The sequence below is a fragment of the Cavia porcellus genome, unplaced genomic scaffold (assembly GCF_034190915.1).
Source record: "Cavia porcellus strain 051 isolate PalLab524CR breed Dunkin Hartley unplaced genomic scaffold, mCavPor4.1 scaffold_3, whole genome shotgun sequence".
Classification (NCBI taxonomy): Eukaryota; Metazoa; Chordata; class Mammalia; order Rodentia; family Caviidae; genus Cavia; species Cavia porcellus.
The window spans coordinates 85549948-85562880 of record NW_026947486.1 but is presented as its reverse complement, the minus strand read 5'-3'; the positions used below and the strand labels follow the sequence as shown (position 1 = coordinate 85562880).

At 36.9% G+C, this 12933-nt stretch overlaps 1 protein-coding gene and 1 non-coding gene across 6 annotated transcripts in view; one reads left to right on the top strand and one right to left on the bottom strand.

Moving 5' to 3' along the window:
* Xiap (X-linked inhibitor of apoptosis) overlaps positions 1-12933 on the bottom strand; it is a 57774-nt gene that overhangs the window by 23421 nt on the left and 21420 nt on the right. For 2 of the 5 annotated variants that reach the window (XM_063246364.1, XM_063246363.1), the window contains exon 2: positions 8208-8300. The exons of the other annotated variants lie outside the window; for them this stretch is intronic. The gene's annotated coding sequence lies outside the window, so the exon portion shown is untranslated. The remainder of the gene's footprint in view (positions 1-8207; positions 8301-12933) is intronic. 5 annotated transcript variants of the gene reach the window in all.
* LOC111755583 (small nucleolar RNA SNORA26) lies at positions 3899-4018 on the top strand. The gene has a single exon (XR_002790135.1). It is a non-coding gene; the product is annotated as a small nucleolar RNA SNORA26 (small nucleolar RNA).

The window sequence follows — 12933 nt, the reverse complement described above, 5'->3', positions numbered from 1 at the left end:
TTTCAGCTAGACTTATGGAAGAAGACATTGCCATGGTCTCTAGGTCTTTAGTCAGACTCATGTAAAACACTGCCATGGAATCAAGGCCCTTGGCTGCATTCTTTGGGTCTCCATTATGTAGACAGATCTCTTATACTTTGCTGCATTTGAATTTTTGGATGAATATTACAAAATCTTATAAATTATGTACCCTGCATTAAATCTATTCCCTAGCAAACCCTGACTACAACAGTTATTTTAATGCTAATAGTTTAGATTCCACTGTTTTTGCAAAGTAGTTTATTTTTCCAGAAGTATAAAAGTGAACATCATATATACATTATCAGAATTTGAGGTTTTGGAAAAACATGGGAAAGCAGAATTACCACAGAGTTAAAAAGTCAAAGACAGACAAACATAGTGGCATACATCTGTTAATCCTAGCAACTGGATGTAGGAAGATCAAGAGTTCAAGAGAAGCCTGGGCAACTTTGTGAAAGATAAAATAAAAAGGGCTAGATGTGTAGTCTAGTGGTAGAATATTTACCTACTATGTACAAGGCTCTGGGTTTAAGCCCCTGTACTAAGAAAAAAAATCAAATGGAGAAAGATGACTCAAAAATATAACAATTCAAGTGAAATAAAGGTAGAGAGAAGATATTGTAAAGAATAAGTATAGATAGAGCATTGAATTGTGAATACAGACAAAGATGTGGTGTGGTCATTGAGGAAGGTGATAAAAAGGCTTTGGAATGTGAAGAGATCGAAGTGCAATAAAGTATGCTGAGCTAATGTAAGGCTTCTCTATGAAAGCATATTCAGGATTTCTACAAGATAAGATGTAAGGCGGGAAGGCAGGAATAAACAAAGATGTCAAAGAAAGACTTGCCATGAGGGTAGACACCTGTCTGGAATCTTGAGGGGAACAATGTTCAGGAAAAACAGCACTAGGGAAGCCAACAATGGTAGCATCAAAAAGATCAGTAAGCAACAGTCATGTTTGTATGAGGGGTTTAGAAGAGTTTAAGATGGCAACATGTTAGAAGGGTTTAAAAATATGTATACACACACGCACGTTAATCTAGTCAGCTGTGTGAAGAAAATCAAGGGCAAATGCCTAGGAGAAGGAGCTGACTACTAATCTAGGGAAAAAGTGAGAAGTGGGGAGCAGGTAGAGACAAGTACATAGAAAATCCACCAGCTTAGGGGCTGGGGATTTAGCTCAGCAGCATAAGTGCCTGCCTTGCAAGCAGGCAGTCGTGAGTTCGATCCCCGGTACCGATAAAAAGGAAAAAGACAAAAAAAAAAAAGAAAGAAAATCCACCGACTTCATATGTGCAGACAATACAAAAGTTTTCATTTCTCTCAGTTTTTCATTATTAAGTTTCTCAAACATGTAAAATAAAGGTTATCTGAATGGGGAAAAAGGATATAAAGTTGGGCATATGCAAGACGCTACCCCATTAAAAACACACTTCTGGACAAGATCTGGAAGGTAATATTTAATTAATTGGAACCTGTGATTATTAAATGTTTGTAAGATTTTAAAAGTTAATGGCACAGAAGTTAAAGCATCTCTGTCAAGTAACTGATCACAAACAGCAACAACCTTGCCATTATCTATGAGACCAGCAAATCAGGGAGAAAAATTGCTGGGAACAGTTTCTAGTAGCTCCAGCCAATGTACAGATAACAGCCTCTTTGGCTACTTACAGCAAACTGAACCAAACTGAGCCAAAAGAAGACAGCGATGAAGATGACATTACTATTGAAGACTGTACCACTGCTAAAGCCGTTCTTACAACTGAAAGCCTGAATTCCTCAACACAGAACAAACTCAGTTGAGTTTAGAAAGAACAGTCTCATTCCTTCTAATTAAGACAGCTTACTTAGCAAATGGTGCAAAACATGTAACTTTAAATACATTCTCTAGATCAAATACTTTCAGAAGACGAAACAGTCATAACATAAACTATGGCTGAGTGTCTTCAGAGCAAGGGTATAATACGGACTTGCAAATTTGGCTACTTTTTAAGAGCTTTTAGGAGAGGGAAAGATGTAAAAAGAATTAAGATATATTATGCACGTGTACCAACTCCTGATGAGAAATGAAATCATTATACACTACAGACATATATTAATAAAAATAAAATTTTTAAAAAGAAGTTTTTAAACCTCTGGTCAATAACCTAGCATAAGCTTAAGAATAATATTGCAGCCTTAAAATGTTATTAAAATAAATTGAAACAGAAAGTAGATTAGTGATTGCTTTGGGTGGAGAGGGAGGACTAGGGAATGACAGCCAATGGTTATTGGGTTTTTTTGAGAGTAACAAAAATGCCTTAAAGTTAGACTGTGGTGATGGTTGCACAATTCTGAATATCTTGCATTAAAAATCACTGACTTGTATGTATGTTTTAATTTTATCTTTTTAATATTTTTTTTTTTTGGTAGTGGGGACTGATCTCATGACCTTGTGCTTGCCAGGCGGGTGCTTGTGAAAGCTAAGCTAGATTGCCAGCCCATGTTTTAATTTTAAATGTTTTACTTTTGTGGTGTTGAGGCTCAAACCTAAGGGTTTATCCATACTAAACATATGTGTAGCACACAGTCACATCCCGACCTCTGTATGCATTGTTTTAAATGATTTTTATGATGTTTTGAGATACATTTCAATAAAACTGCCAAAATATTAAAATAGTGGTTTGAAGTCTAAAACAAAAGGCCTTTGCTAGTGAAATTACGTGCTTTTGGTTTGGAAAATATAACATACAGCACATTTTCAGAATTAGGTGAAAAAACTAAGTCGTTTCTGTTTGAAGTAGTTATATATTTAACCTGTTTCACAGAATCAAGTTAATTTTTAACTACATTCTTTAAATTCTAATGTGAAAAAGTTTTATCACTTTTGATACTGAAAACCTTAGCTCTTCTCTTCCCAATATATTTCTTAACGTAGTTCTTCCATTGCTCATTGTACAAATCACCTTCTGAAATGCATTTTTCTAATGTTACGAAAACCAAACCGATTGCCTAGGGTTTCTTTGTTGTTATTTGTTCTCTTTAAGGCATGTGGTTCAACCAGGCCTTGAATTTATTAAGTAGCCCAGTCTGGCCTCATACGCATGGCAATACTCCTGCCTCAGTCTCCCACGTGTTGAGATTTCAGGTGTACACTGCCACACACAGCCCAAATTGGCTATTTTATGAAATACTGAACATTGGTGTTTATGCTTGTTATGGTCGATACACTGTGTCAACTTGAGCAGTTTACAAATTTAACTGAGAGACTCAGCAGGGAGCCAGGGTTCTTATTTTTTAAATATCCTCATCCTGTGCAAGGAAGGCAAGATGTTTTTGAGTGTTACACCTGCCCTGGGAGGAGGAGTAGCCTGCATACAATATAAGGCAGCCTTGTTTTTCTTCCCTTTTCTCTGGCTGCTGCCTTGAAGTATTGCCCCAGCGTCATGCCACCCTGCCTTGAAACCAATTGATTATGGACTGAAACCTCCAAAAACTGCAAGATAAACAAACCTTTCCTTCCTTCATTTGGGTATCAGGTAGTTTGTCCAATCAACGAGAGAATAGTGAAAGTAACCAGGACAATGCTAACGCTTATAAATTTATAAAATAATTCCACATACGTACAACTTTCATTTTAAAAAGCAGTTAATTTCACTGCCTCGGATAATATAAGATACTCTAATTTCTGTTTGCCTTTATCCTCAATCTCTCAAGAAGCATTCTGTATGTATGCTGGTGGGCTTTGTCTTTTGATGTATTCCTGTAGTATGAATGTTTTGAATATAAATTGTACCAAGATTAAAAGATTTTATAAACATGACAAACTTATGAACCTTTTTACACAAAATTATATGGTTTTTCCCTCCACTAATACTAGGAATCATCACACTTTCCTGTGCTCTTTTAAGGTTGATACAGTGATTTAAGAAGCTAACACAGAAGGGTACAGGAACCCTCCATAAAACCCAGAGAAGAGACTGACACTCCTCTTTGGATCCTGTCTGGAGTCACAGCTGAAAAAAAAATACTAGGAATCAAACTCAGGGCCTTGTGTATGTTACGCAAGTGCTCTACAGAGAGAGTTGCACCCCTGACCCTATTGAATTTTCTTTAATAGTATATTCTAGCAACATTGCCTAAACTTTAGGAGAAACAGTATTTTACCATTCATAGGTAAAGTTATATTATGTTATTTATTTCTCATATGTCTACTTCAAATGTATAAAGTTACTTTGATTCTTTGCCTGATTTCTTTGGTATTTATCATTATATAACATAGAATTAATATAGTATGCTTACATGTAGAAATTTAGAAAGCATACGTCTGTATGGTCTCTTGGTTATTCCTCGTAAAGCAAAAAAAAAGTATTTTTTTGGTTTTTTGCTTTTGTTTTGCAGCACTGGGAACCCAGGGGCTTTGCACTCAGCCACATTCTGACTTTTCTTTTTTCTTTTTATTTAGAGACAGGTTCTCAGTTTCTAAATTGCACAGCTTAGGCTTGCCATGCTCCTGCCTCAGCCTCCCAGAGTGATGGGATTATAGGCATGCATCACTACATCTGATGCTCCCAAAGCTATTATTTTCTGGTACAGCTAGTATAAATACTTTTATAGCAGTGGTATGCTATTAAAATTATGAAGAAACAAGGGACTCAAATAGTTTGGATTAATGAATTTTTAAAAACTTTCTAATGTTAAGTAGAAAAAAAGTCCATGTGGAGAAACTTTATGTATAACTTAATATCAGAATACTACTTGGAAATGTATTTCAGTACTAAACTTCCTATTAAAGTGTGATTACCTGAAATGAAGTTTTAAATAATTTAAAATTCGTGCAATAGCACACATTTATAACCCCAGCTACTTAGGAAGCAGAGACAAGAGGTTCCTTTAAGGCTAGGAGTTCAAGGCTATCTTAGGCAAGACAGCAAGATCCTGTTTCAAAATAAAATAGTGAAGAGGGCTGAGAATGGGTAGCTCAGTGATAGATCACTTCCCCAAACTGCCAGAGGACCTCAATTTGATCTCCAATTCCAAAAATGAGGTATTTGTGAGTCAATAATTACTGGTTTTAAACCATGAGTTTCACTTATCACCAAATAAAAGACAGATAGGAAAGGTAAACAAGAAGTTTTTATATTAGTGGCAGGCACTAAAGAAAGTAACTTTTTTGGTGCTGCGGATCATCAGCTTCATACACTCACTCTAGCACTAAGCTATTCCCCTACATAGTCTTCAAGACAGTAATTTTTATTCTAAAGATTAATACTAATTTATTTAAAATGACTGACAAGAATACTATCTCTGTTTTAAAAGTTAAAATAATGCTGTAAAACAAATCACTTAACTGTGACCTTATTTGGAAACGGGACCTTTGCATATACAATCAAAAGTTAAGATAAAGCCATTAAAGTGGGCCCCAATCCAATATAGCTGGTATCCTTCTAAGAGAAGAGAGACAGAGATCACAAGAAAAACAGCTACATAAAGATACAGGCAGAGATTGGTGTGATGTACTTACCAATATAATGATGTTTAAAATACTAAGAATATAGCTCTTCTACTTTTTACTCCATTATGACCATGCTGGTAGAAATATATAATTAAAGACATTTCTGACTTAAAAGTCAGAAAATGCATATTTTAAAAATTTAACCTGACATTTTTACCATTCTGCCTCTCAAAACTCTAGAAGAAATGACCATTCTTTGTACCCTGATATATCCTCTACAGAGTTTTCTGATGGCTCAACACTGGATAATTTTGGCATGTTTGTATCTTCATATCTATGAACATAGTATAGGCACATACCTTTGTCAGAATGAAGGTCCCTTATGGCAACAGTTACATCTTATTACATTTGTAATCCCAATGCCTACTGCAATGTTGAGCATATAACAGAACTCAATGACTGTTAGACAAAACAATGAATGTTGAACTACTTCTGTTAGGTCAATGATTTTTATCCCATACTCCACCTACCACCTCCCCTGGACTCTTGTAAGCACTGTGAATACTAAATTGTTAACATGCCAATGTTCCTAGGAAATGTGACTGAATAAATATGTGCTCACCAGCCAATGTAATTAGTGATTTTAAAAAAGCCTGCATTGAAGTCACATTCCAAATACAGTATTCAGCTGGGCACAACAGTGTGTACCTATGGTCCCAACTATTTAGGGGGCTGAGGCAGGAGGATCATTTAAGCCCCAGAGTTTCAGGTCAGCCTAGGTAATCTGTTAAACCTTGTTATAAATGGGGCTGGAGATTTAGCTCAGCGGCATAAGCGCCTGCCTTGCAAGCAGGCAGTCCTGAGTTCGATCCCCGGTACTGATAAAAAGGAAAAAAGACAAAAAAGAAAAAAAAAGAAACTGGTTACATATTTTTTAAAAAACCTTGTTATAAATAATGACAGTATTCATAAAATTTTTCATGAATTTTAAATGTTTACAGTAACATGAAAACTTCGTATATGCTAACCAAAAAAAAATCACCATAACTTAAAATCTATTTTTATATTTTCTTTGCTTATTACTAGCTGAATAGTAGAAGTCTTTCTCTACTTATCAAATAAACAACATTAATTCCCTGGCTCAGTGGAGGTCAATCCCTCTTTTAATGATCTTAAAGTATTAGTCACAGACAGTTCTATTTAAAAATAACATTGTGATTTATAAAGTATACTTTGTTTCTTTATCTAGGAAATGTACCTTTGGAAACATAGTATGAAAAATGAATTTTTAAAAATAAACAAAAGAGCATATATATCTTTTAAAATTCAGCTTTTATACAATGATACACTTACATTAAAACTCAACTTTTACTCACATAAAGGATATTTTCTTTTAACTTAAATGGTCAATAAAAATATTTTTGAGGTTAATAAAAATTCAATCACATCAAAAACTCGTTGTTACCACAAAAAAGGTAATTGTGAGGTAACATGTTAATTGGACAATAATCATTCATTACACATATGCAAACATCCTGTTTAACTCCTTAAACATATAAAATAAAAAAAAAATTAAAAGCCAAGCAAGGTGAAACATGCCTGAAATCCTAGTAATTAAAAAGCTGAAGTGTAAGGATCATGAATTTCAGGTCACTCTAGGCCAAATAAGGTGTCCTAGGTCAGCCTAAACTACATGACAAGGACCTGTCTCAAAAAGATAAATAAAAGTAAAACATTATTTTAAATAGGGCAACTCATTAGGGACTCCTTCTGTCTCTCAGAAGCTATCCTATACCCCAATTCCTATTTTCCAATATGTATTCTTACTCTTAAAAAATGTATACATATTTAAAATAGGCTGGGGCGGGGGGAGTTGTAGTTGTCAGATCCTTTGCCAAACACATGAGAAGCCCTGGGTTTAATCCTCGGTACTACAAAACAAACCAAAAATGGCTGAGGATATAGCTCAGCAGCACAGTATGTGCCTGGCAAGTGCAAGGTCCTGAGTTTGATTCCTAGGACAAAAAAAAACCTGCCATGAACCAACAAAAAATAAATATGCATATATATGAAATAAAAGGATATACATATGTAAAACAAAAAGTTCTTTCTCATAATCAGTATAAGACTGATTTTGTCAACAAGGTACACAAACATGGGTCTGTGACACGTTCTTTAGAACATTTCTATTGATGAATTATAATTTTATGAGTTTTATTGTATTAATGAGTACTTAACAGGAAAAAATATCATAAAAGTATTAATTCTTTAATATTTATTGATTGTTTATAAAAGAATATCAAAGTTTTTATCATCAATTGGTTTTTGGTGTACAAAGTGTAAAAAAGAACATCAGAAATAAATTTTCATATGAACTACAATGAAAATACCAATAGCACACTACAAAAAATAATCTTTACTTCAATTATCACACCTAAGGCAGTGTGGATACACGACAGCAGCAAATTCCATACACACATACTACTCACACTGACAGCACATGTCTTACTTCCCTGGCCTTTTTGTAGGACATACTTGACATCTCAGTAGTCTTGCTGTTTTGCCATGAGGTTCTTATTATACAGTGTGTAGTTAACAGGAACATAAAATATCAATAAATTAAATTGCTAAACTAAGTACGTATTGTACATTTAGAATAGACATCAACATTTCCACATCTGCTGTGTACTTCCTTACAAACCATAAAAGATAACATCAGAAATAAATTCCTGCTGGGAATGGTGGTGCATACCTGTAATCCCAGCACTCAGGAGGCTGAGGCAGGAAGGTCACTGCAACTTTGAGGTCAACCTGGGCTATAAAGTGAGTTCAAGCCTACTGTGACCTGCATAGTGAAACCAAAAAGAAAAGAAAAGAAATTCCTAAATAAAAACACCAATAGAACTGTACCACAAAAATAACTTTCCATCAACTGTCACACCCACGGCAGTCTTCACATGTGACAACTGCATGTGCGACACATATGTCTTGCTTACACTGATAGCACATATGCTGAGCTTTCCTTTCCTATGTGGCAGTCTTGTCACTTCTTTTCCAGTTTTGTCAGGAACTTCCTATTATATTGTACAACATGTACCGAGCAGAGAAAAAAGATGTCAATAAATAAAAATATGAAATATGTAATGAGTGCTTAGAGTAGACATCAACATTTTTGTATCATTTGTTTACTTGCTTATAAAACCTAAAAAAATACCATCAAAAAAACCCTTATCTGACTGCAATATAAAAACAAAAGTCCACCACAGAAATAAGCTTTGCTTCAACTGTAATACCCAAGGCACTCTTCACCAACGACAGCCTGCATGTTTCATATACAAGTATCACTTACACTGGTATACTTTCTTGACAGGCACAGTTGATATCTTTTTTGTTCTCCTGGTGTCCTGTTTCCTGTAATAAGTCTGTGATACAGGATGTGGTGGATTAACTAGTGATCAACTTATAACACCGAGCAGTACTGAGTCAGCATGGTTCTGGGTGTGGAAGGCCCACCTGAGGATGTTTGCCAGTAACATAAAAGGGAAACTGAAGGGGAATATGGTATGCTGCTGTCTCTCCTGGAGAAGCTTGTCACATTGGTTTTCCTGATATGAACGCAGCCATTTTCATCACTGGAGGAGCTCAGGTCCTCACTGTCGCTGAGGATGGCTGTGATTCTTTTCCGGAAAGCTTTGGTCCTTGCTTTGAGCACTGCATCCTGCCTCCAGTGCAGATTGCTCACCCTGCTGACACAAATCCTTCATCACACAGGCAAAGACTTTTTGGCTTCCATGACTAGCCTTTGGGCCTTCCTAGTGCAGATCCTTGATGCAGACTTGCACATGACGTTGTGGACTCTAGGTCTCCCTGGACTCGTGGGATCCAGGCCCTCAACTGGATTCTGTGGGTCACCAGTGTATGGACAAATCTCTTGCACTCTTCTACATTTGACTTTTTGGGTGAATACTGTAGAATAATCCTATGATTTAGGTGTCCTGCACACATGAAAATACTGAATTTTTTGTCTAGTATGAGAAAAAAGTGTAAAGAGTGACTAAAATGTCTAATAGGAATTGTGAAACAGAAAGAAAATGTCCAAATGGAGAAGGGAATAAGGATGGGAAAGGGGAAAGGAAAGAATGGAAAATTTTTTTATGTTTTTTTTTTTTTTGGTACCAGGAATCGAACTTAGGACCTTGTGCTTGCCAGGCAGGCACTGTGCTGCTGAGCTATATCCCCAGCCAAGAAGGGAAATTTTTAAAAAATGAGAAAAGAAAGAGAAAAAATGGAAACAAAGCTTTTGTAAAAGGGGAAGAGAAAAGAAGTGAAGGAAACATAGGGAAATGGGGAAAAAAAGAAACAAGTTATAATGTACAGGTACAAATTCTTTATGATGAATGTGATCATTATGTAGATCTAAAATGTACTAATAAAGTCTGATTGGAGAAAAAAATCTGTTTTGATTAAATCTATTCCCTTGTAAACCCTGACTACAACACTGCACCTACCTGTTCACCTGTCAGCTCACCAGTGTGCTCCACAATTTCTTTTGCATTAGTTCCCTGGGCAGAAACTTTTTGGTTTTCTTCCGCTATAAATGATTTCTTATGAGCTCTAGTCCCAATCCTCTAAGGAAATTTCTCTGTGATATTTTGCCCTTGTTATTTTCTTTATGAACTATCAAACTATTTAGGCCACACAAGTTTAGGATTAAGTAAAACACAACCATTAGCCAATGCTTTGTGTTTCAAGTGATATTATAATTGTTGCATAACTCATCAACAATATCTACTCCATGTTCAGTTTTATTATAGAAAGTTTCCATCTCAGGCTTCTGTTCTGTGAAGCTTTCCCTGTCAATATTTCCATCGTGGTGAAATGTTGACATCAACAGTACCAGTTTGCTTTTCTTCACCATATAAAAGGCCAATGTTGCATCTTTCTGAAATTCAAAGATTGTACTATACAATTCTCAAGATCTCAAGATACAAGATTTCACTTTCACAGGGTACATTGTGCATTTTTTATCCCACTAACTCCTTTAGTTTCTAGATTAGGAGGCACCTGCTATTTATCTAGATGGTTCTGAACTGGTCTCAAGTTGTATCCATTTACCTACAAGAGCCTCAAGGATTTCCTTCCTTATAGCTGAGTAGTTCTCCATTGTATAAAAGTGTTATGTCAAGTGGGCGTGGTGGCTCACGCCTGTAATCCCAGCACTCGCGAGGCTGAGGCAGGAGGATCATTGCGAGTTCGAGACCAACCTGGGCTACAAAGTGAGCTCAAGGCCAGCCTGAACTGCATAGCGAGACCCTGTCTCAAAAAAAAAAAAAAAATGTTATGTCTTTCCAACCAATCTGCAGCTGAAGGGCGAGCTCCCCCCTCCCCTTTTTCTGGTTCCCTGTCACCTAGAGCATTATTTTCTCATCTTTGATTTCCAGTCCGTAAAGCCTCTTTCAGGTTATATTACTTACATAGAGCATCTTGATGGACCCCATCTCCCGATCCACTCTGCTTGTGTTTCTTTTTATTAGTGTACAAGGCTATCCTTGTTAGCAATTATGGCCAACCTTCTACACCTCATCTCTGCCATCCTATTTTTCTGTCGTTGGTTGTCTACTTTTCCCCTTCATTCCAATGTCTGCCCCATTCAGTGAGCCCCTTCTGCTGCTCTTCCTGAAACCATGGTCTTTTCTCTCTCTCTAGAATGTCCTTCAGTATTTTTTGTAGGGTTGAATTGGTGGTCACCAACTCCTCCAGTTCCTCTTTGTTGTGGAAGCATCTTGTTTCTCCATTAATTTTGAGAGGTAGTTTTACAGGGCACATCAATCTGGGTTGGAGGTTATTTTCTTTCAGGGCTTGGACTACTTCACTCCAAGCTCTTCTTGATTTGATGGTTTGTGTCAAGAAGTCTGTCTTGATTCTGATAGGTTTTCCTTTATAGGTGATCTGTTTCTTTTCTCTGACAGCTTTTAAAATTCTATTCTTGTGCTGAATTTCTGGAATCTTGATTATTATACGTGTGGGTGTATGTCTATTTTGGTTATAGCTGGCTGGAGTTCTGTATGCCTCATATCTGGATATCATTTCCTTTTTCTATGCTTGGGAAGTTTTCTTTAATTATTTCTGTAAATAGACTTTTTATTTCATTTGTGTTTACCCCTGCTTCTTCAGTCAAATTTTTTATTCTTAATTTATAGATCCTCTTGTCGTCTTCTAGCCTTTGTATTGTTACTTCCTGATTCCTTGTTAATTCTTAAGAGATCTTTCTTTTCACAATCACATGTTGCAAACCTGTCTTCAAGGTTTTATAGAGTATCTTTAGTTTCTTTCAAGCAGTTTTGCCAGCTTTCAATGGAATTTTTAATTTCCTGGTAATTTCTTTGAATGTTTCATGTATTCTAAATTTTTTAATATTCTTCATTGAAGGTTTCCCTACTTTTTCTATGCACCTCTATTCTTCCATCTGTGTCTTGAGAGGTGCTTAGCATTTGTTTTATTATTTTTCTTATATCTTCCTTCACTTGTATTAATATTTAAGTTCTTTTATAATGTCACAAAGATATTTCTTTATGTCAGATGCCATTTCTTCAGAAACTACTGGTGTGCAACTCCTGATCTCTTCTATGTTTACTTCACCTGGGCCAGTACTGCTTGGGTTGGGGGCTGGAGACTGCCTTTTGTTTCTTCTTCGTCATATTTCTGGTTACATCCAGACAAGTGGATAGTGAGGTCCCCAGCATTTCTGTATTGGTTATAATTACTTTGAAGCATGCTGGGTCTAGGGATTGCTGCCCTCCCCAATCTGCTGGTGACCTCTGGAGTACAAGCAAGATGGGGGGGTGTAGACTGGCCCTTCCCTTCTGAGCTGGTCAACCACTGGAAGTCTTAACCATGTTAGTGTGTGCCACTTGGTCAGGGCCAGTTAGGGATAGCTTTTGGGAAACCTTGGCCTTGGCTATTGGATTCCACACAGGCGTGGGACTCAGCCCAAGCAATTCTCACCAATCTGTTCAGCACTAGGAGTGGCTGAATGAAGCCAGCTGCAGTTCTGGTTCCATGTTTCTGCTGCCCCACTCCAAAATGGCACCTAGCCAATTGCCCACTCCTGTGGGAGTACTGAGTCCTCCTCACTCACTGCGAGCTCCCCTCTGTGACTGTGTCCTCCTGCCAAAGCCCTCGGGCTTGCCAACCCCAAACTTCAGATTCCAGTGGCGCTTCACACACAGTGGGACCAGCTCCAGTAAGAGCACATCTGGCTACCACCTTCTGTCCAAGTTTTTCTTTTCTTTTCTTTTTTCACTTTAGCTTCTTTCTGGTTCAAGAGGATCCAACTCCTTCCATCCCGTCTTCTCCAGAATGTGATATTCTGGCATCTGGGCTGTTGCTGTAGGAGAGGCTTTTTACTTTGCTGCTTAGTGATCCGCCATCTTCCCTGAATGTTTCTATGCCATATTTTGACCCACTGCTTTTCCCAT